Raw genomic sequence first — 24,826 nt, 5'->3', positions numbered from 1 at the left:
TGTGTTGGCTGAGACCTCATTAGTAGGTCTATCAACTGAGCAGAGCTACAGCTGAGGGGCTAATTAGAGGTGGAAGCAACAGCAGCTGGGAGCACATAAATGGAGGGGAAAGAAGCCCCCCTAGAAGGGGGGAAGCTGAGAGCTAGAAGGTAAGCTCTGTTCCCTTGCCCAAAATCACATGGGGGAGCTGGCTGGGGCTCAAAAATATATGTACATAGCACTAAGGTGGAGGTCTGATGGAACACTGAAAGGAAACATGATGGTGTTGAAGGAGACCACAAATAGCATGGTCTGGAATGACACAGGGGAACACCCTGTGACAGAAAGAACCCAAGAGGAAAACTGAGGTGAGGGACAACCCGCAGGGCTGCCCTGAGTCCATGAGGGGTCACCCAGGAGGAGGCCAGTGTTTACATCTACACTAGAACCAGCAGAAATGTATCACCTCTTTTCAGGTAAGAGGGATCAGGCAACGCTTTCCACATTTCCACCTTCTATTTTGTGATCTTGTTAGACTTTTTGCCTAATTAATTTGGGATCATCTATTAATTTTGGATATACCAACTGGTGGAATGCAAGAAACAATACTTCACTATAGGTGGATGATACCCTACTTTAACTGAGCTTTGCTCAGTTTTTCTTATTGTATTGTCTGACATTTAAGAATTCAGAAGGTTATCATGGAATATTTCTCATAAAATTAACAAGTTATAGAAATTAAATTGTACATCTTCTATTTTTTTGTCCAGCACAGAACTTAAAAGAATAGAAGAGTTTACCTTCATCCATTCTGGGTAGAAATAATGTATTAGAAATGAACATATTGCCATGTTTCCTATTTCTGTTCCAAGTCATCCCATGTTATTTGTTTTAGCCTTTCTTTAAAAAAATTGTTACTTTTTTAAAAGCCATGAATTATGATTTTTCTTCCTGGACCTTTGCAGTTCAGTAGCTACAGCTCCATCATCGGCATTGTGGTTTTTGTGATATCCTGCAATTCTACTGCAAGATAAATATTCCTCAAGTCTGACCTGCTCTTTCCTAGACTAGGTGAGCCCCTCCCCTGGATCTTTCTTCTATTTTGCTGAAATGCTGTCCAAGTTTTGACATTTATTGCAAAACTATGATTGGCCCTCTATTTTTCCTTTCAATTTAGTGTAGCAGATCTAAATAAGGTCCTATTTTTCATCTGCTGCCATTTATTTACATATTTATTTAGATTTTTTGCTTTTTCTTACATGCATTCTAAGCATTCATCAAAATATTCCATCATACTTCTCATTGTGCTCTCTCCCCTCTTGTATTTTTTTTATATAATCTATTTCTCCATTTTGGGGGCAAGATTTTCAGTAAGGAGGCTAAGGAGGTTGATGGAAGGATGTGTTGTGGTCAGACGGAAGCTGTTGGAGGTCTTTTTCCTTTTTCACATATATGGTTGTATTTCCTGTATGGGTGTCCTACTTTGATGATTTTTTTTTTAATTTTAAAGTGTGTATTATGTGACTTTGGTAATGCACATACAGCTCAAGATATGTGCAGCTAAAGCAGCTCTATGCCCCCTCACTAAACTAACTTCAGAGAAATTCACCTCCTCCTCCTCCTCCTTGCTAGAAGTGGGCATTTGTTCTTCATAATGTCTCTTTATCTTGTTGAGTGCACTCCAATCCACCAAGTTGCCTTTTACATTTTTGTTGATTAAGTTTCCATCTGACCTGCATAGCTGCCTTTCACTTAGTTAGTATACTTGGGGAACATCATTAATCTGTTTTAAGCTACATGACTATTAAGGATTGTCTATATTTTGCGAAAGTGCCTCTCATTTTCATTTCTGTTTTTGTTGCTTTTATAACTGGAGGCCTTAATTAACTATTGTACTTCACATGTATTACCTGTTACCAAGGCAATATTGTCTTTAAATCTGAGGAGGTGGAATTGCTTGCTTGCTTCTCTCAAGGACTCTATTCTGATCTCTGATCTGCACTTGCTTAGCAACAAAGGCATGTGTTCAAGGGGTAACAACAACCTCTGCTCAAAATGGAAGCTATACCAGGATATTACCATCTTCAAAAGACATTTAAAATTCCATAATAGTCTATATGGTGACATTAGATTATAATGGAATATATTTCAACATATTTATTTTGAATACAAAACCAATGTGTGGAGTAGTCGCCAAGTAAAATTGTTATGATGTGATTAATGGGATGTGTGTATATACTACAACATACAACCTATTTGAACTATCCCATTCACATCACGGTTCAGGTGGCTTAAACAGATGACATCTTTTGTCAAATCAAGCATAGAAGCAAAACAAACAACCCAAACAAATGTTTTTAATGCAGGAAAATTCTTTCTTCTCTGTAGGTCTGCTTCCATCTGTTACTTGATGCTACCAGCTGCCAACCATCCCAACACATACACAGCGGTACAGACAGGTAGAGGGTGACTTTACCTTCTGCTGGAGAATCTGGTTCCCTGTTTTACAACCCTGATGTCTTTAATAGAGTTCCCCTGTGCAATTGACAAACTGCACAGGTGAAAAGCCAAAGTTTATATGGGCATAATAATTTTTCTAGTATAAAAGCAATATAATATAGGTGACAGATGTGGCTTTGAACCATCTTTTGAAAAGTGAGGCTGTTCAAAAATTAACATTACAAATTTTGCTAGCAGTGACAAAAGCATGATGGGGTTTTTTTCTGTTGAATTAGGGACAGAACTTGTGCCTGAATAAGAATAGCAGGATTGTTCCCTCTGTTTGTTACCAAAGTGCAGACATCACTTCTGCTATTATATAGCCATGAAATGGAGGGGAGGAGGAGTAGTAAGGTTTGACCTGCAAATGACCTCACCTAGTATTGATAAGCAATAATTGTGGGAGGGCTTTTTTTTTCTGCTTGGATAGCCTGATCCTGTGAAGAACTGAGTTCAGTGGCAGTTGCTCAGCACCTTAAAGATCATACGTTTAGCCTTTGAATCTGGATTTGACTGTAAATCCAGCATTATCTATTTCACAAAGTCAGGGTGTTCCATCTTTTAATGGGATAAAGTACAAGACTGCAAACTTGGTCTGGAAAAACACACAGTAAATCCTGATCCTTAGGATATTTCTCCATATTATTATTAATAATAATTATAATAATTAATAATACAGAATTACTATAGTGTTCACACATGACTCTTAATCTTCAAAGTACTTCATCATCATTTGCTTAATTATCATTAAGTTAATCTTTACAACATCCCTGTTTTACTGATGGTGACACTGAGTAACAGAAATTCTATGCTCTGCCCACTGAATTTCCATGGATACATTCTCATTATTCCAAGGGAAGAAAACAGACTCTTTTGACAAATGTGCAAAGGGAAAAATTCTGCCTGTGAGTGGGAGTCTGGTTTTCCGTCCTGTGTCTCTCTGAAAGACTGTGCGATTGTGTGAGAGAGAATTCTTACATTACATCAGCTTCAAATGACAAGAGAATTTTTTTCCTTAAGTGACTTATGAAGCTGGCACCCAGGAGACTCTTGTGCATGCAGAAGATAATTTTCAAATTTAAAAAGGAAAGTAAGAAAGTGTAATTTCTGTGTCATTCTCGTAGTTCCCTTTGAGCCTAGTCTCCTCTCTCTTTTGGTTGCAGAGTCCTTCCAGCTGTACCTTCTACACCTTTGTTTTTTCTCAAGCCTCACTGTTGATTTAAGGGAATGGCTTTTCCCAGGTGACCTCATATGGTGCATCTGTTCTTGTGCTCCAGACCAAATAGTACAAATCCCACTAGGGGGTTCCAAAACAGCCAGGAAAAAGTGAAAAGCATGGCCACCATAACAGCACTCAGAGTTACTTTGCATAGGATCCTTAAATTCTGTTCTATCGGGAGTCTAATACCACACCCATAGTATCTGAGCATCTATAGTGGCCAAGTTATGAGCATATTCAGAATCAAGGCACACAATGTTGCCCCTCTGAGATGGTGACATGGAGCTGTCATTATCCCAATGTTTCCTGTCTCCCACTGGGGCCAAAGAGGTTATTGCAGCTGTAGGTCTACAGCAATGTCTGAGGCATCTACTGGGCAAGAAGGGGGGGAAAGAAACCTGGACTGGGTTTCACATGGAAGGGTGGAAATTCTACAATGATGAAGGAATGGGTGCATTTTAAGACTGTGCAACTGCAAATGCAGCCAGGAAAGGAAGAATCTTCCAACCAGTTGTATAGTCGGGGGGGGGTGGGATGGCGCCTGCCTGCTCAGATCTTCTCTCTTGTGTATTTAGGGTCTTACCAGCTGACTTCAATGACAAAAATAATTTTTAAATATTTTTCTTTTGCTAGCAGAGCCAACAAAGCTCTGGGAAAGCGATCTGAGTTCTGTACTAGCTCATAAAACATTAAACATTGTTAACTATTAGCCAGACATATACCTAAGCAAATCCATTGCTTTTTGTCATTTTTATATGGAGCATAAGTAAGGGCAGAATTTAGCGCAAGGTTCCAAATTGCAGTGAAGAAAATGGAGAGGTACAAATATAAATGAGGCAGAATCTTTTTATTGGTGATAATGCATGAGCCAGAAAGAGCACAGTCTGATTTACATAGCCCAGGTAAAGACCCAGAATCTGATCTCAGCCACACCCATGTCAATCTGGTGTAAATCTACCAAAGTGAATGGAGTGAATCCAGCTTTACTATGGTGTGAATTGAAACCACTATCTGGCCCTAAATTTGCAAGGCTAGTATTTAGAAAAGACAATTTTTAAAAAACTTGTACACTCAGCCGATTTGATCTGGATGTAATTGAGCCACAATGCACATAAAACCCCACTATGACACTTTTAAGTCAGTTTTCAGGGTAAACCCAGATTTTTAAATTAAAGCAAGACTTCATTAGAATCTGGCTAAGATCACACTCTTTGCACCATGGGCAGGGGAGTGGGAAATGGGTTGGTGGTTTTTTTTGGAGATGGGGTTTAAACGGGACTTAAGTGTTGCATTCACCCATAGGGTCTGATCCTATTTCCACGGGAATAAATGACAAAAATCCCATTGGACTGACTGGGTCATCTCCATAGCTAGTCCAACAATGCAGAAGTAGAACAAAAGCATATTTTACTGTACGGATTCAGGAAGGTGTTCCAATTACAAGCTATATTTAGCAGAATAAGGCCATAATCAGTGTCTACGTCATATAAAGCAGCCAGATAAATTCTGGAAGCACTTAAAACTAAAAAGCCTTTAGGATTGTAAACAACCCATATGTCTGTCAAGGCTGTCATTTTGCTGCAGCAAGTAAAGGAAACAAAACTTAATTTGCAATGAAGCTTACCCTGCCTGAAAGCACAAGTCTCCCTCTGCTCTCATTTAAGTTACTGTTCACAATCACAGCTTTTCTGCTACTTCAAAACCCTATGAAATGTCTTGTTTCTTTTTTCATAGAAATGTAGGACTGCAAGGGACCTTGATAGGTCATCTAGTCCAGTCCCCTGCACTGAGGCAGGACTAAGAGCTGTAGCTCACGAAAGCTCATGCTCAAATAAATTGGTTAGTCTCTAAGGTGCCACAAGTACTCCTTTTCTTTTTGCGAATACAGACTAACACGGCTGTTCCTCTGAAACCTCTAGACCAGTGTTTATCAACCTTTTTGATACCAGGGACTGGCTTGTTCCCTTCCTAAACTGTGTTAGGGAGATCTCAGGGGCCTGCGTCAGTCCACGTTTCAGTCACTGAAAAAGATTGGACTAGATGACCTCCTGAGGTCCCTTCCAACCCTGATATTCTATGATTCTATGATTGCTCTAGACCATCCCTAACAGGCATTTGTCAAACCTGTTAAAACTGCCAATGACGGAGATTCCACAACCTCCTAGATAATTTGTTCCTGTGCTTACCTACCCTTACTGTTAAAAAGTTTTTCCTAATGTCTAACCTAAATCTCCCTTGCTGCAATTTAAGCTCATTGCTTCTTGTCCTGTCCTCAATGGCTAGGGAATCACAAGAAGTTAATTTCATGGTACAGCATTTCTGTTTTCTGATGTGCACAAAGGAAATAAGGTTATTGTTGGGTGGGAGCTGAAGGGGAGAGGGAAAACCAATCATGATCTGTTTTTTTTTTGGCACTTGTGCTGGAAGATCTCTAGGCACCTTAGCAAAAGATAATAGAAATCCTAATTAATAATAAAGGGGCAACTTGCCTGTTAGATTCAAGGATCAGAAGAAAATGAACATCCCCATCCCCAAAGATAACAAACATCTATTTTGCCCAACCGATCACTCTACAATGAACAACAAACTTTAGTTTTAGTCTTTACTTTTGCCCTGGTAAGAGATTTTTCTTGGGTTAATTTTTGAATTCTTAAAAGCAAAGAGGTGGGATTTTCAAATGCTCAGCATTGACCTAATTCTTCTCCCACTGAAGTCACAGAGAAAGAGGGAGAATGACTCCATATCCTGGTGCTTTGGGCACTCACATGGGAGACCCAGGATCCAGTACCCCTGCTCCAGTGACTCGTTAATTATTTATCCAAACTGGAGCAGCTTCAGTGGAGAGATGGGGGAGCCCCATTTTAGAATATCTCATAGCCCAGTGGTTAGACAAGCACTCCTCTGAGAGGTAGCACACACCTGTTCAAATCTCTTCTCCCCCTCAGATGAAAGGGGGGGGGGCTTGTATGGGGGTCTCATGTCCCATAGAGTACCTTAGCCACTAAGCTAAAAGGGATGAGGTTCCTACCCTCTGTCACCCAGCCATTTTGTGCAAGCTCACCTATAAGGCCCTGATCCAGTAGGTGAGCCCTGAGATCACTTACAGGATCGGGCCCCACAGGCAAGTTAGGGGGACAAATGCCTATCTTCCCTGGTCTATGCATTGCTCTGGGGCTTAGGCCCAGAGCTGCAGTGTGCATGCTCCAAGGTAGAAATATAGGTGGCTAGAGAACTTTTACTGCAAAAACTTAGGTGCTGAGTGAGTTTAGGCACCTATAGGGTTCAGTGGCAGCTGAGAGGGCATTTTGTGAATCTCAGTGGGATTCAGGTGCCAAGTGGCATTAGGCACCTCAATCCTTTTTGTGAATCTAGTCTGGTGTTTCTTCTTATAATTCAGTAGTACTTAACTGCCACTACATATGGTAAAGAATGTATTGAAATAGCAGATATATGTCCATTCTGCATCAAAACAGTGAGTTGATGCTTGTGGGGCCAAATCCTGTTTGCTTCACTCATGTGAGTGGGGCCACTGAAATCAAGGGAACTACTCACGTGCATGGTGCAAGCAGGATCTGGCCCTTGATGTGAACATTTCACCGCCTTAATCATCAATGACCACCTGGTAAAATTAGTTATTAGCTATAAATGAAAATTCCTACAAGTGAAAATGAACCATACCATTAGCTACTGTTATTAGGTCTGACCTGAAAAACAAGGTGGTAAATTGTGTTCAGCTATATATACACTCACTTGGGGCCAAATCCTGAAGTCCTAAAGCAATTTTTAATCAGCTTTTACTCAAACAAGACTCCCACTTCAGTCAATAGGAATTTTGCCCATGTAAGGACTAAATGAAAATGGGGACCCAGATAGTACTTTGAAGATGCACATGGAAAGGACCTTCTTTGTGTGGATCTCCCACTGCCTGGGTAGAATGGTGTGGTCAGCTACCTTCATGAACTCACCACAGACGTCTCTAATTGGGACCAGTGTCCATGTGTGGAGAGTGGGTGGAGAGTAGGCCCCTCTCTGGCCTTACAGAGATTCTGTAGGACAATAACGTGTTGACTTTTCTGCAATGCCTCCTGTTAGGGATTCTTGTCCTGACCTACTCTGGATTCCTGGAGATATGCTGAAACAAGGGATGGGGCCCTGCCCCTGTTTCTATGAGGCTGGGTATAACTCTTATTATCTCCATATAACAGGGAAGGAATTCTCTGAGTGATTTCTCATGGAGATTTCCTCTATTTGAGTATCTCCTCCTTTTACTGTAGGTTGGGATGATCAGTGTAAGGAGTCGAGGATTTTGGTCTGTAATGCTGATCATCTGGCTTTGTTTCATGTTTTTTTCTCCTTTCTATCAGATTTTGCCTCTGTAGGATACACAAAACCACTAATGTTGCAATGGACTCTGGAGAGGCTCACAAAGTATGGTTGAATGAGAAGTATAATTAGCGAAAGCAAGCTACAGAAGTGAAATATTTAAAAGAAATAAGAGAAATTTTGTTCAGTCATAGCAGGGTGTCCATAGCATGTTCAACTTCCTTGAAATCATTAATATTTTTAAATTATGTATAGATTGGAGAAAAGGTGTTAAAACAAACACCCCCAACCCTAAAACTTTAATAATAATAATAATAATAATAATTAATAATTAATAATGTACAGTTACTGAGCCAACTTGAAGAGGAATTTAAAAAAACACACCCCTATTGGTTCAGTAATCTCTCCACATGTGATTTTAGAGATTAATACTCTGAATGTGCAGAGCTTCTTCATGTGTCAGGCCTTCTAAAAGGATGAAACTGTACAAGTGCACTAGTGGCCAGTTTAAAGTATTAATGTCAGATACATTTTAAGGACAATTATAAATCTTTCCATCTAGTGGATCCAGTAGTCTCAAATATAGAAATGAGACTCTTGACAACTAAAATATTTGCAAAAGTAGCAAAAGTCTTAAACGTATATTTTAAACTTAGATAAGCTGTTCCATCTCTCTGTGTTGAATATTCTATTCCAAACTATATGTATGTCAGTTTTGTTTCAATGATGGTAGTTTAAAGATCTGATTTCGTCCCTCTGTTATCCGATGTGTGGGTTTTCAAATGCTGCTGCTTAAACAATGCTTCTTTATTCAAGAACAATATGAAGTAATTTCATGTTTCTACAATACACCTACAAATAAATACAGACTTGCTTGAATTAGCCTTCTGGAAGATCATGTCAAATTGATATTTTATCTTTTGTTCACATCTAGGGTGCTGTTTGCTCCCATTAATATCAGTGGAAGTTTTGCCTAAATAAGGAGTGCTGGATTGGTCCCTTTTTATTCATCGGAGTTAAAAAGATATCTGATTTGGTGCAAAATAGAATTTTGAACATATCGTACTGATGCTGTGGTTAAAGATACATTTAAGTCAAGCAAATGTTAAGGTATATTTTTCAAAAACTATTGGATGCTGGTACATTTTTGTTTGCTTGTTTATACTATTATATAGCATTTTAACATCGAACAATAGCTTTACAAATGTAGATTGTGAGCTGCTATGCTCGTGGGGGCTGTTAGTCTAGTAACTGACTAATTCTTTGGGCTGATATATTTATTGCTTATTTAATGTAATGTTGGCACTTCAGAATGAAACCCTCTGTTTGCCACAAGCCAGCTATAATCAGACAAGTGCAATGATGACTATGCTGTCCGGTACCTTTAATGAAGCTCAGCGTTGACCTGTAAAGCACCCTCTACATGAGTTAGTCCATAATTCTGCCTCTGAGGTGTTTGAGAGAGACTCTGCTTTTCAGTTAACATTAAGCTGAAATATATGAATTATTCTCCCACACCTTATTGCCCTACTCTAGCAAATTGTCTTTTAAGCTTAATTATAAATAAACTCAGCTATTCAATCATTTAATCTGATTGTCCATATCATAAACATAGCAGTGAAATGCTGTGATAAATTGTGTTCATTCTAAATGAGCCACAAGATGCTCAGGCTAGATTGTGCCAGACTGCTGTGAGTGCATAAGAGGTATGAAAGTACCAGATGCCTCCGATCCCTGAGTTCCTGCATCTGGGTCAGGGCATCTTTGGTGTGTCACATTCACCTAATTACAAGGCTAGTGCTGCTAGCCACCTATGTGGAGGTGGGGAAGAAGTGTGGCCATGGCCCCTTCTCCTCACATTGGCCAGTTTGAAGTATAAGGGGAATGAGCTGGATCTGGAAGTCAATGGTATATTTTTCCTGAGTAAGATCTCTGGATTTGGCCCAAAATGATTTCATTGGATGCCCGATCCTGCTTTCATGGGAATCAGTGGCAAAATTTCATTAGCAGCAACCAGCTCTGTGTGAGTAATTGTACACAAGTCACCACACGTTTGGCCCAGTCCTATGAAGTGATGAACACCCATAACTCCCCCTGAAATAATTCAGCAAGAGCACTTAGCACCTCAAAAGCCTAGGCCCTAAGAGTGGAAATGTGAGAGATGAGAATATACTTTAGTCATCACTAAATACCTCTTCAAAATCTGGTCCCTGGCACTTAATTCTAATCTGAATTACAACAGTTTATCATCAGTATACCTCGTTTGGCTTCAGTGGGACTACTCCTCATTTACATCAGCATGAAATGTGAATCAGGCCCAGGGTTCCTTGAACAGAAGTTTCTTCTAATGCCTATATCCATTGCTTAACATTTGGCTCTGTGATGCTACTGGAGTAAATGCAACTCTATTATTTAATGTTATGGGGAGATGCATGAATTTTAAGGAGAGTTAACATACACCAAATGCTCATGAGTGTCTCTTATGTTCTCCATATAAATATTAAAAGTAAGACAACTGCAGTGAGGCGAAAAGTGAAGCCACCTCAAATCACACCAGGATCCCAACACATCAGCATTTGTTTCCTCTTTACATAATGGTTTCTTCTTTCTCAATAAGAGCCCCTTAACACTGCTGTGTCCATGTTAATAACAGAAGGGAGTAAAGTATCTTTCCCCTTTTAAAGCAGTAAGCACTAAATGCAGGAATGTTTTCTTATAGTAAGCAGTATGTCCCACATATTCTATTATATTTATATAGCACCTTTTGTACCATATTATACATAATTTTTATTAAAGGTACTATGTCAGCTTTTTAGGCTTTGAATTTAATCCTTGAGGACATTTGCTTATATATCTATTTTAAATGGAGGAAAAAACCTTACTGTTTAAAAACAACCTTGCTTGAAATTTCAGTCTTTAACAAAATGTTTGGATTGTTACATACTTCTAGAATTCTTAGCATCTCAATGCCCACTGTCCTTGTGACCAAACCAGCTCCTGGTAGAGTCAGTGAAAGTTTTGGCTGAGTAATGACTCTAGGAAGATGGACAGAAAATAAGATCTAGAGATATAGACAAAAATGATAAAACTTTAATACTTGAATTTACTCTTACATCCATACTCAGGCACTTAAATTAACTTTTTTACTTTATTTTCAGAAGTACTGAGCACCCACAAATCCCACTGTAGTCAATGTGAGCTGCAGATGCTCCACACCTCTGAAAGTTGAACCATTTTTATTTTAGTGCCTATACTAACCTAAGAGTCTAGCTTTGCACCCCAGGTTGAAATTTTTACCATACCATATGCATAATATTTCCATGTGCATTTATATTGCTCCTTTAACCAAGAATCTTAAAAATCTTCTTTACAAGGATGGGTGAGTATTATCATCCCTATTTTTACAGAGGCAGAAAAGTTAAGGTCACACACTGCGTCAGTGACACAAACAGGAACGAAACTCAGGTCTCCTGATCTTCAGTTTGTCCTCCCTTCCCACCATAACACTGGACAACACTGCCTCTTATATAATCATTTTGCACAAGGATGTGAATTTGGGGAAACTAAACAAGTTGACAGTTTTCTTTGTAAGTCTGTTTCTGCAGTAATTCATTTCCAGCCTTCTCAGTCTCTTTTGGACAGTTACAAAAGACAGCTTTATTATGCAGCTTTCTTCCCTCTACTTATGTGCATATCGTTTTCTGTTTGTCATGTTTTGGGCACCTTCATTTTCTCAGTCTCATAAAGCAGAGCTGATTACATTAGGTTTAGAAGTCTTTCTCTCTTTCTCTTTCAGACATTAAAACAGGCAATTATTTCCCATTATTCTTTATAAATTCTAGCAAGGTTTCTCTGCGTGTTGAAGAACCTGGTAAAACCTACAGGCTAGCACAGAGAACTGTGATTACAGCCTAAGGAGGGCTAAATTTGTGTTAATAAAGTGACTTTGTTGTCCTTGTGAGCTGTTTAGCTACTGGCTGAATTACAGCCTCTTGCTCTCTATATAAATCTACAGGAAGAGGTGTAAGAGCTGGGAAGGACTTGAAAATATGTACAATCCTGTTTCATCACAAGTAAAGAGAAGGTATGAGAAATACCCCTGAGGCTAAACCTGCCTAATCACCCTCATGATGAAAGGAGGAACTGATATGTGCAACTGCCTTGCATTCAAGCTTCCACCCACAGAAAAACCAGCAGAAGATGGATGGAGTGGAGAAACCACATAGAAATCTCCAGAAAGTTCCTCCTACTGAAGAGAAAATGCTGGGGAAACACACAATGGAAAGGCTTAAGCGATCATGAAGAAGGAGCTGTGGGCATGTGGGATGAGCTCTTGAAACCAGCCAGAGCCATACTTTTTGGGGTGCTTATGTTTCTATATGTCCCATTTGAAACACCTATGCATGCAGATACTACTGTGATTGATTAGGATCATATAAGTACCTGAATCGATGGATGTCTCATGTTGGGCACCCCGAACTAGTGACTGCTTCTGAAAATGTAACCTTTATATCACTTCGACCCCTTAACAGCTCTCATAATGCCTTTCTTCCTTTGGGCAGCATGACTTGTCATGGGTGCAGTTGTCCTGAACTGTCTTTCCCTTCCTTGGTCTACCAAGGACAACTATTGAAAGGCTTGCAGCTCCCAGCCATCTTTGGCAGAGATCTGTGTCCCTCTTGACTGGAGTTTTCCAAGGCAGTACCATTCCTTGCCTACATTAGTATTCCTAACAAGCCAGACTGCCCCAAAAGGCCAGCATCTACCATTTGCTTTCTCTTTAAAGGCATATGCATAGCATAATTGTCCACAGTTATAAGTTCCCATGCAGCTCTTTATAAGCACATTTATTCCTAATATGACAGCATTAGAGACAACATATTAAAAAGCATAAAAGAACCTACTCGCATACTAACAAGCTTATCAGAGGTCAACCCTAACTCCAGCCTTGAGCTCTGGTAGCTGTCAGTCCTTCAAAACCTACAACTGTTGTTCCCCTCTCTTCCCTCCCCCGCCCCGCCCCGCCCATGATTACAAATTCAGAACCAGAACGGACACTGGGCACATCAGCCTGTTTCTTATACAGCTCTGCCCTTTGATTTCCAGTCTCTGGGAGCAGTTACTCACCCTATCCCCAGGGCTTCGCTTCAAAATGCTGGGTTTTTGCACATAAAATCCACAGTAATACATAAGCTGCTCATTTAATACAATGGACCCTAAAGACACTTAAAGTTAATTCAATAAGGTCTTCCAAGGATGTGGTACAACATTGCCCCGTCGGTCTCACGGCTCCCTTTGAGAAGCAACACTGCCTTGGCTTCTCTGGTATCTGCAACTTACTACTTTCTCAAATGGGTCTGAAGGTGAAGGATAGATATTGCTACTTCCATTAGCAGTAACAACTATGCAGATTTCCAGGAGAAATTCACATAGCATGGGGGGGGGAAAATATGCCATGTAGAATAGCTGTTCCCCAGCTCTCTCTCTCTCCCACACATGTGGGTCCCCTCACCACAAAGCTGCAGGTGCCTCAACCACCCATTTCTCCTGTGTTTGTGGGTGGGGCAGGGTAGTGGCTAGGGGACTCCATTTCTCTGACTGGGGATGTATAGCACAGGTGCTACTTCCACCAACCCATGTATCTGGGGCCCTTGTGGCTCATTTTGCTTCCCTCAATGCCATACAGCAGATGGGAGAATCTGGCCCTGCTTTTGCAGCCGTTGGAAACAGGCACTAAAAAGAGAGAGTGCTCATATATTCGAAAGTCATGTACATTTCTCCTGGTGATAAATCAAGGTTTTGTATGGCTGTTAAAAAGGCATTTCCATGCACCAAACTTTTGGGATTGCTGGACAGATTTCTGCTTTAGAACCCCATATGTTACATGGACTCCAGCGCTAAAAAATAACCCATATTTGAACACATCCATGTGTGATACCTTTTGGAATATCTGCAGGATTTCCAGGCTGCTCTGCATCCAGCACTACTATTAACGAACAAAACATTTCACTCCATCTGTTCATCCAGTTGCACCGATTTCTCAGCAATGATATTTTGCCCTTTCTATAAATAGCTTTTGTGCATGCCTGTCTCACACAGGAACTGTGAGAAATCTTTGCTGGGCTCAGCCTTATGCCTCCTCCTTCAACCACTTTTATGTCCCTCCTCTCCTACTTTACTTCGTTTGAAATCACACTCATGAGACAGGCCACACTTACACACAACATCAGCAATATAACAAATTGCTGGGCTGTGATGTTTCGCTTACCTGTCTGTCTCAATAGGAAATGCTGTGTCAGATTTTCTTTCACAAGGAAAGGAGTACTTGTGGCACCTTAGAGACTAACCAATTTATTTGAGCATGAGCTTTCGTGAGCTACAGCTCACTTCATCACGAAAGCTCATGCTCAAATAAATTGGTTAGTCTCTAAGGTGCCACAAGTACTCCTTTTCTTTTTGCGAATACAGACTAACATGGCTGTTACTCTGAAACCTTTCACAAGGAAGCGTTGAGGGGCTTTTGAGGGCCTGCAGGATTTAGTCTCTGCCTGCCTGTTCAGGTATGTCTACACTGCAATAAAACACTGGCAGCTGGTCTGTATCAGCTGACTCTGGCTGTGGCCAGGCTTTCAAATTGCAGTGTAGATGTCTGGGCTCAGGGTGGGTTAGCACAACTTGTGTGTAAATGGAAGGGGTGGATGCCTCGATTCTGAGTTCGAAGACTGCTCGGCTTACATTGCAGCGTAAACATACTGTAAGCCAGTGGTTCTCAAACAGGGGTATGTAGAGGTCTTCCCGGGGTCATCAACTAGTACCATATGATACTGCTGTTACTCTTGATTTCCATTCATTCTTTTCCCCTCTGCCCTGACATCCCCAATGTCTTGTTCACTCAAGTCACGTCCTAACTCACATTGTAAACTCTTCAGGCCAGAGACTCTTGTATCTGTTTGTTAAGCAACTTGCACATTTATGAAGATATAACAATAGTAGTAGTTAAAGCAAGAGACTTTGTCCCTTGTTTATCCTGGGATTTTCTGGCATTGGGGTTGTAACACCAATGTATCACCTGTGGTACAACCCTTCCTTTACAGAAGTACTGTACTGGTATAAAATGAGCTTGCACGGGTACCAAGGTAATTTACTGGCTAAAGTAGCACCAGAGCCCATTTTGCTCTGATGCAGCTGCTTGCATTAGACAAGACCTGGAAGATAGGACTCCGAGATGCCATTCACAGCTCTGCCACTGCCTCTGTGCGACCTGTTAGCTAGCCTCTCTGACCCTCCATCAATCACCTGTAAAATTTGTTCTATGGGCAATGATAATAGTAATTAATACTATACCAGAGGATCTGTGGATCCCCATTAATTAAAATGGGTAAAGCTCTTGGAAATTCTCAGACTGGAAAAAGAGATAGGAAAGATGAGGCCGGGTGGTCTCTCTGTGTCTTGGGCATGCACAGTGTGGAACTGAACTGATTATGATCATTCTAAGGTGGGGCATAGGGTGTAGAAAACACACACATACCCCCATTAGCAATGGGCATTGCTGGGGAAGAGCACGATGGAATATAGGGAAGAAAGGTAAGCAGCAGGATACGGACCCTGGACTTCAGGAAAGCAGACTTCGACTCCCTCAGGGAACGGATGGGTAGGATCCCCTGGGGGACTAACATGAAGGGGAAAGGAGTCCAGGAGAGCTGGCTGTATTTTAAGGAATCCCTGTTGAGGTTACAGGGACAAACCATCGCGATGTGTCGAAAGAATAGTAAATATGGCAGGCGACCAGCTTGGCTTAACGGTGAAATCCTAGCGGATCTTAAACATAAAAAAGAAGCTTACAAGAAGTGGAAGGTTGGACATATGACCAGGGAAGAGTACAAAAATATTGCTCGGGCATGTAGGAATGAAATCAGGAGGGCCAAATCGCACCTGGAGCTGCAGCTAGCGAGAGATGTTAAGAGTAACAAGAAGGGTTTCTTCAGGTATGTTGGCAACAAGAAGAAAGCCAAGGAAAGTGTGGGCCCCTTACTGAATGAGGGAGGCAACCTAGTGACAGAGGATGTGGAAAAAGCTAATGTACTCAATGCTTTTTTTGCCTCTGTCTTCACTAACAAGGTCAGCTCCCAGACTGCTGCGCTGGGCATCACAACATGAGGAATAGATGGCCAGCCCTCTGTGGAGAAAGAGGTGGTTAGGGACTATTTAGAAAAGCTGGACGTGCACTAGTCCATGGGGCCGGACGAGTTGCATCCGAGAGTGCTAAAGGAGTTGGCGGCTGTGATTGCAGAGCCATTGGCCATTATCTTTGAAAACTCGTGGCGAACGGGGGAAGTCCCGGATGACTGGAAAGAGGCTAATGTAGTGCCAATCTTTAAAAAAGGGAAGAAGGAGGACCCTGGGAACTACAGGCCAGTCAGCCTCACCTCAGTCCCCGGAAAAATCATGGAGCAGCTCTTCAAAAAATCAATCCTGAAGCACTGGATGTACTGTTTCTTGACTTTAGCAAAGCTTTTGACACAGTCTCCCACAGTATTCTTGTCAGCAAGTTAAAGAATTATGGGCTGGATGAATGCACTACAAGGTGGGTAGAAAGTTGGCTAGATTGTCGGGCTCAACGGGTAGTGATCAATGGCTCCATGTCTAGTTGGCAGCCGGTGTCAAGTGGAGTGCCCCAGGGGTCGGTCCTGGGACCGGTTTTGTTCAATATCTTCATAAATGATCTGGAGGATGGTGTGGATTGCACTCTCAGCAAATTTGCGGATGATACTAAACTGGGAGGAGTGGTAGATACGCTGGAGGGCAGGGATAGGATACAGAGGGACCTAGACAAATTGGAGGATTGGGCCAAAAGAAATCTGATGAGGTTCAATAAGGATAAGTGCAGGGTCCTGCACTTAGGACGGAAGAACCCAATGCACAGCTACAGACTAGGGACCGAATGGCTAGGCAGCAGTTCTGCGGAAAAGGACCTAGGGGTGACAGTGGACGAGAAGCTGGATATGAGTCAGCAGTGTGCCCTTGTTGCCAAGAAGGCCAATGGCATTTTGGGGTGTATAAGTAGGGGCATAGCCAGCAGATCGAGGGACGTGATCGTTCCCCTCTATTCGACATTGGTGAGGCCTCATCTGGAGTACTGTGTCCAGTTTTGGGCCCCACACTACAAGAAGGATGTGGATAAATTGGAAAGAGTCCAGCGAAGGGCAACAAAATTGATTAGGGGTCTGGAACACATGACTTATGAGGAGAGGCTGAGGGAACTGGGATTGTTTAGTCTGCAGAAGAGAAGAATGAGGGGGGATTTGATAGCTGCTTTCAACTACCTGAGAGGTGGTTCCAGAGAGGATGGTTCTAGACTATTCTCAGTGGTAGAAGAGGACAGGACAAGGAGTAATGGTCTCAAGTTGCCGTGGGGGAGGTTTAGGTTGGATATTAGGAAAAGCTTTTTCACTAGGAGGGTGGTGAAACACTGGAATGCGTTACCTAGGGAGGTAGTGGAATCTCCTTCCTTAGAAGTTTTTAAGGTCAGGCTTGACAAAGCCCTGGCTGGGATGATTTAATTGGGGATTGGTCCTGCTTTTGAGCAGGGGGTTGGACTAGATGACCTCCTGAGGTCCCTTCAACCCTGATATTCTATGATTCTATGTCATGGTGAGTGATGGGCTTTCTTAGAATCATAGAATATAAGGGTTGGAAGGGACCCCAGAAGGTCATCTAGTCCAACCCCCTGCTCAAAGCAGGACCAATTCCCAGTTAAATCATCCCATCCCATCCTTTGTCAAGCCTGACCTTAAAAACCTCTAAGGAAGGAGATTCTACCACCTCCCTAGGTAACGCATTCCAGTGTTTCACCACCCCCTTAGTGAAAAAGTTTTTCCTAATATCCAATCTAAACCTCCCCCACTGCAGCTTGAGACCATTACTCTTCGTTCTGTCATCTGATACCATTGAGAACAGTCTAGAGCCATCCTCTTTGGAACCCCCTTTCAGGTAGTTGAAAGCAGCTATCAAATCCCCCCTCATTCTTCTCTTCTGCAGGCTAAACAATCCCAGCTCCCTCAGCCTCTCCTCATAACTCATGTGTTCCAGCCCCCTAATCATTTTTGTTGCCCTTCGCTGGACTCTCTCCAATTTATCCACATCCTTCTTGAAGTGTGGGGCCCAAAACTGGACACAGTACTCCAGATGAGGCCTCACCAATGTCGAATAGAGGGGAACGATCACGTCCCTCGATCTGCTCGCTATGCCCCTACTTATACATCCCAAAATGCCATTGGCCTTCTTGCCTGCTTAATGCGCTCCTGCATGTATAGAATGGAAAAAGGGGAAATAGGTGGTGATCAGTCCAGCTGTTCTTTCTTTCTCTCTCCATACACAATATTAAACAAACTGACTGACTGGATGATGTGTTTTCCTGTCAGACCATCTCTGTTCCTGAACTTAGAGGGGGAGAAAGGCCTAGAGAAGGGGATATATTGAAGCAGACACCTCCCTCCCCCATCCCAGCATGCTGTATGGATTCCCTGTCCTGATGGTCCTGTTTCCTGCGTTTAAAGACTGGAAAAATAAAGGGGGAGGAAGCTGGGGAAAGTGGTCGGACAAACCAACAGCTCTGGGGAAACTTTCAGCGGCAGAGGCTTTCAGCAGCTGCTCTTGCTGCTGCTTCTCCTCACTCACGTGCATCTCTGTGTCTTTGGTGCACGTCACATCTGACGTCTGGGCCCTTCACGCTCAGTGCTGCCACCGCTCTGCTGCTGGCCAAGTCTGGAGCCAGGAGAGAGGGAGTGTGAGAGAGACACGAGAGAGGGAGAGAGAGCGCGAGCAGGACGCACACGCATACACACACACGCGGGATCCCCCCCTCCCCGCCCCGGAATCCAGGCCCCACTGTGAGGGAGCAGAGGAGGAAGGGAAAGGGAGGCACGTTGCTAATTGGTTAACCTGCTCCTCGTTTTTGCACAGCCAGCAGCAGCCTGCATGTTGCACAGCTGTGGGTCCCTCTGTGTGTGTGTGTGTGTCTACAGGTAGCAGCAGCAGCATCAGGGAGAGAGCAAGCAACTCAACTGCAGCAGCTGCACTGGCTCGGATTTGGGAGGCGATCGCTCGCTTTGCCGACGGATGTATAGCTAGGAAAGATTTATCCAGCCGTCCCGTTTGTGCTCTTTTCATGCATTTTTCCAGTGTGGCGTTTTTGCTTCTAAATCTCCCTCGGAATTTTGTATTTTGCATCAGTTTTTTGCATTCGTGCTAGGAAATCCGTGGATACGTCTTGCTTGCCAAGTTTGTAGTGACACCTCTCTGATTTCCCCCTCCCCCTTTTGTTGGATATATTACAGTACCCGTTTGTATATAGACAGATATATGTTTCTGCCTCTTTCAAGAAAATTGGAATTCTTTGGGGGAGCGAATGGATACTGAAGAGGACATTCTTCTTTTGAGCCTATAAAAGAGGCGCGTGACGAAATTGCTTAAATTCAGCCATCAATTTAGCTTCTCGTTGAGTACCTCGAAGTATTTATGGTTGCAGCTCAGGTGCAAACGAGGAGTAGTGATAAGGTAAGGGTGAGCTATTTGAGGCAACACCATTTGCTGTGGGTTACCAATAACTTCTTTTTCAGAGCAATCCCCTCGTCCTTTTGAGTTTTTATAATGCATACGGTTGCTTTCTTCCGTTAATATTGATATTCGCAGCTACTCGCATCGCTATATTTAAGAGTTTGTTCGGTTGTGCACATGTTTGGACTATATTTTGGTAAGTGTTTTAAAACACCCATCTCCTGTTTTAAAATAAATCTTCTGAAAGCACTTTCTGGAGCAGGGCAGTATTTCTGAAAAGCCCTGTGGAAAATTGCACACAAAAGCCTTTATTTGCATTTAAAAAGGAAAGATAAGTAGTTAAAATTCCCCAAGGGAGAACTCGACAGTGGAACAACAACAAGAACAAAAAGAAGCAGGTCCTCCCTCCACTAAAAGCAAATTAATTTCACTGGGAGGTTCATTTTAGCAAGAGTTACCAAGAGGAGACTGAATCGTGGATATTAGGGTTCAGATTGGAAGATAAGGGGAATCTTTTTGCGGTGTGTGTGTGTGTGTGTGTGTTTAATCTCCATGAGTAACCAACACGACGTTTCCTGCTCCAGACCAGACTCTGGTATGTCATTTCAGTCTGAGGGACTTTCTTTTATCAGTGTAAATCCCCATCCTCCCTGCTGCCCGCTGCCTTGGCGAGTTGTGTCTTCTTGGCTTTCCCTCCCGAGATTTCTGCGGCTCCCCCTCTTTCGTTCAGATGATCGCTTGACCCCTGAATGCCCAGTGGCTGCTGTGTGCGTCTGTGCGCCGGGTAGCGCGGGCGAGGAGGGATTCATCGAGCGAGTGAGTGTGTTCAGGCAAAGCCTCCGGGGGCGAGAGACCGACGCAAGGCGAGTGCTGGGGCCGCTGCAGCCTCGGTGCGGCGCGCTAGCTAGTGAGTTACAGCTCGGCGAAGGAGCCGGAGACGTGGGAATGGGTAGCGAAGATAAAGGAGAACCAGGAAAGGCCGGGGAGGGGAAGAGATGAGGGAAGAGATCTGACCACAAAGGGAAGGAAAGGAGGACTTGTGGCCCCTTAGAGACTAACCAGTTTATTTGAGCAGAGATCGCTAGGGCCGTGCAAGCTCCAACACCCACGCGAAGAAACCGCATCCTGCCCCTGCCTAGTCTCCACACTCTCCTGTTGGGTAATCCCGTCCCTCCCTCCCTCCTTTTACACTAATCCGGCATCCCCCCCCCCAAAGTTTCTGCATTTCCTTTTGCAGCCCCTGTAAGGACACACCTTGGCTCGGGTAGTTCTCGGGCGCTCTGCATTGTTCGGCAGTTACTTTCCTTCTCCCCCAGGAATTTAATCCAAACATGTAAACGGTTCTGTACGGGCTCAGCAGCACGTCTGGTGGCGGTGGTGGAAAAGCACCTGCCTTGCATGTGAAATGAATGTGGGTTGTGACTTTGCACTGACTGGATAGTCATTCTGGACAGAGCTGTGCAATCGGGGCATTAGAACTGGGCGTGGAGGGGTGGGACTCCGAATATTGGCCCGCTCTTCATTCTCAAACATGATCGATTCTTGGTCTCGATCAACTTGCTCTAGTTATTTGTGTTTTTCCAGGGCCTAGGTAATGATACACCTGGCACTTGAGGAGTAAGAATTTCAGTTAGCAGCCAACTGTAGGAATATTCGGCTTTTTATGGGATTTAATGGTTTTCCTTTTAAAACAAAGAAATATATTAATGTTAATAATGCAGCGGTCTATAAATACTGTAACCTTAATTATGTTTTAATAAGGGTAACTTTAGCCTTTTGCTGCATCCCCCGAATAAGTAATTACACTGAACAGTTGCTAAAAGGGTCTTGGTAATAAAGGTGTCCTTAACAAAAGGTGGATGCTTCTTTCTGTGGGTCTCACATTGTATGGAATCCAGTGAATATATCTTTGATTTTAGACAACCATTGTAAACTTGCAACAGGCCACCCTACAGAGAAGAGTTTATTTGGAAATAAGGGTAATCCCTGACCATACCTTTTCAGTGTTGTAATGTTTACATTGTCCTTGGCATAGACAGGAGCTGAAGTCTGCCTAACAGCCTGCTTCAGTGACCACAAGTACTCCTTTTCTTTTTGAAAGAAGAAGGTAATCATCACTTAGGCCTTCTGATTAGGTTTTGATTAAAAGACGAAGTAAATTTTTTTTTTTTTGAAGCTTGCTGATTCTGTGGTTAGGTTTTTCAATCCTCTTAAATATAAGCAGGATCTGTGGTGTTCACTCTTCCAGCAGAATATATTGATGCTCCTGCAGCGCTGAGGGGAAAGCTCCCTTTTCATGTTATCCCTTTCCCTTGACTTTATTTTCACCTTTTTCCTTTATTCACTGATTGGATTTTTTTGATCCATCATTTACATTTACAATGTATCCAAAATTGAAATAAAAATTAATGCCACTCTTTTGACAGAAGCCTGGCTGTTTTAAAAGATTGCTCAAGCTCAGGATTTGCATTTACCTAAGTTTCCCTTCAATTCTCTTTAGTAATCTTTAAAACAATCTGTAGCTGGTGGTAGAGACAACCCTTGTAAATAAGGCGACTTTGATTATTTATTTTAAATGTATCTCACACAGTGTTCAATTGGAATTCCATTTAAAGTTACTGACAAATCATTCATCATAGAAAAACATGATTACAAAAGTAGGTTCAATTCATTATGTGTTTCTCTGGGCTACTATTGAACATAATATAATTAGTCAAAAAAACTGATTTTTTAATCAAAACATTACCTTGTATTTTTTCCATAAAATGTGTATGTGCATTTTCTGATAACATTGTCTTCAGTGGGACTACTGGCAGGGTAAAGGTGCTTCTAAGGAAGAATAAGGATTTCAGAATCCAACCCTAACATTATTTCATGATTTATATGGTGGCAATATTTTTTTGGTTTACCACATTTTCTCTGACACTTCTTGGAATAAAGTTTCATAACTTGTATTAACCTGAATGCTCTCAGAAACGTTGGGCCCAATCCTGTTGTCCTTACTAAGGACTGGAAGGGACCAAAGAGTTTCTTTCAAAATGAGTTAATATGCAATCCATTCAACTCCAAAACAGGCAAGCCATCCTCTTTTACCCTCACTGGTTTAAAAAAAGCAACCCTATCCTACAGTGAGGACAGGTTTATTTTTAATTTAGCTCTTTTAATTTCCTTCCTTTTAACTTCAGTAATATTTAGCAATATTAACTGGTTACTCATAACTGGCATATCCATCTGAACTTCACATTGTTAAGCTTGCTGTGGGATTCTTTGTTCTACATTTGCCTGCAATTTAATTATGGGATCATGAAGTCAGTGTTTGCAGAACTTTGATCATTTTAACTTGAACTTCCTCTTTTAGACAACCACTCTATCCTCTGCAACAAAACTCTAGATTTCAGTGGTACATATGCTGTGATAATCACCATTCCTAAAGTGACAGTCAGTTGCAGACAAATGCTCAAGTTCATAGGTCGACGTAGTAATTCATTACTGGATAGAGAACACTGCTGATCTAGTGCATGCTACATTAAATCTCTAGGCATAATTTCTGGTAGAGGTAAAATACAGTTTCCATTTTGTTCTTGTTGTTAACTTAGCACTGGGAACATCTTTTAAAGGAAGAACAATATTACAGAAATCTGATATGAGTAACATCACAGGATGGAGTTATTTATACTCTGCAGTGGGAGTACTGGGCCCAAGGTTTTTCAGTATCAAATACATTGATTTGTTGTACCTATGTTCAAATGGTTACTAGTAATACTCTGCACTTACATAATACCTTTTTATCTGAAAATCTCCAAGTGCTTTACAGTTGTGGGGAAGTATTAATATCCCCAGTTTTGTTGATGAGGAAATAACCCCCCTTTCCCCCAAGTAAGTGATTTATGGAAGGTCACAGCAATTCAGTGGCAACTGTAAATAGAACTCATGTTTCTTGACTTCTGATTCCATGCGCTACCCACTAGGTGGAAGTTAAACATTTGGAAAAATTGCAAATATTGCAATAGATAGGACAGATCTGGAGAAGAAAAGCAGTAAATGATACAGGACAATGAAATGGTACCTTCCCCCAAATAGACTTACTTGAAAGGAACATGGAGATGGGAAGCCTGGAGCCAGAGCACCCCCTTTTGCAGATATCTTGCAAAACTCCCACTGGGGTTACAGGATCCCAAATTGGCCTCATCATTCCATCAGTAGGCCAGGGAAGTGCAAGGGGCGGACAAACCTGGTCTGAGCAAGGGATCCATAGATAATGGAGCCTCCACCACATGGGACAGCAGAAACCTTTCAGGCATTCCCATTTCCCCCACTTATCTGGGTGATACTGATGGTTTGCACATGCTATTGGCATTGGTACCCCCATTGCAGTGGGGCAGTTCCAACTCTGCATATGGGGTCTTTATGCCATTGTGGTGTTATGAATGAATACTAATCTGGCAGCACTAATCTTACATTTTGCTGTGGAATTTTATTCTTTGCCTTAGCCCATCCTCTTGTGGCTTGTCTGCACAGAGGATAACAGCCTGTTGCTGTTGCCAGCTAATGGAGTTACTCCTTTAACTCATATATTAAAGGTCTGGGCTTTGCAAGCTGAAAGTCTGGGGGTCAGACTCTGCCGATGGCCCATGATGAGGTCCTTACAGTAATTTGCTTTATGACTAAACAAGCTGGCCTACCAGTGTCTTCCATAACATACTCCACAGAGGGCCAAAGACATTCATTCTAAGAAGGATAATTTAAGTGGGGTTATACGTTTTGTCAAAAAACAGATTTAGGATTTTGTAAGTGCTGATGAAGGGAATAAGATTCTGCTTTTGATTATAAAATAGCTTGGAAGTAGGGAGAGATCAAATTGTTTTAAGACTGTCCATGTTCCCTGAGGACTGTTATGTCCAAGATCATATTGTGCAACCTCCTGAGAAATGGTGACACCCGACCATGATGTACACACTGAAGACCCTTTGTAAAAATCAAGAAAAAAAGAGAAACGGTTTTATTTCTTCTTTAAGTATGTTTTCACCTCAAAATGTAGTTCCAAAATGAAAGCCTCAGAGCGTGTCCTCCCCTGAAAAAACAAACAAACAAAGGAAGGGAGGAATTATGTGGTTGGTGTGTATGCTGGCAGAGGATTCAGAGGTCGTGTTCCTATGGAGTGGAGACCTGTCCTGAACAGATAATGGGACTGCTGTCAGGGAACCCATGGAGGCTACGCAAGCTCATACATCTGCAGGTGGGAGGAAGGAG

The 24,826-nt window shown here is 42.2% G+C and overlaps 1 protein-coding gene across 1 annotated transcript in view; it reads left to right on the top strand.

The window, feature by feature from the left end:
* Positions 1-18,814: 18,814 nt before the first annotated feature.
* The window catches only part of NLGN1 (neuroligin 1), a 581,547-nt gene continuing 575,535 nt past the window's right edge, over positions 18,815-24,826 (top strand). The window contains exon 1 of the mRNA XM_048862807.2: positions 18,815-19,576. The gene's annotated coding sequence lies outside the window, so the exon portion shown is untranslated. The remainder of the gene's footprint in view (positions 19,577-24,826) is intronic.

The sequence above is a fragment of the Caretta caretta genome, chromosome 9 (assembly GCF_965140235.1).
Source record: "Caretta caretta isolate rCarCar2 chromosome 9, rCarCar1.hap1, whole genome shotgun sequence".
Taxonomy (NCBI): domain Eukaryota; kingdom Metazoa; phylum Chordata; order Testudines; family Cheloniidae; genus Caretta; species Caretta caretta.
Note: the sequence above shows the minus strand (reverse complement) of the source record. Positions and strands in the feature narration are given on the sequence as shown.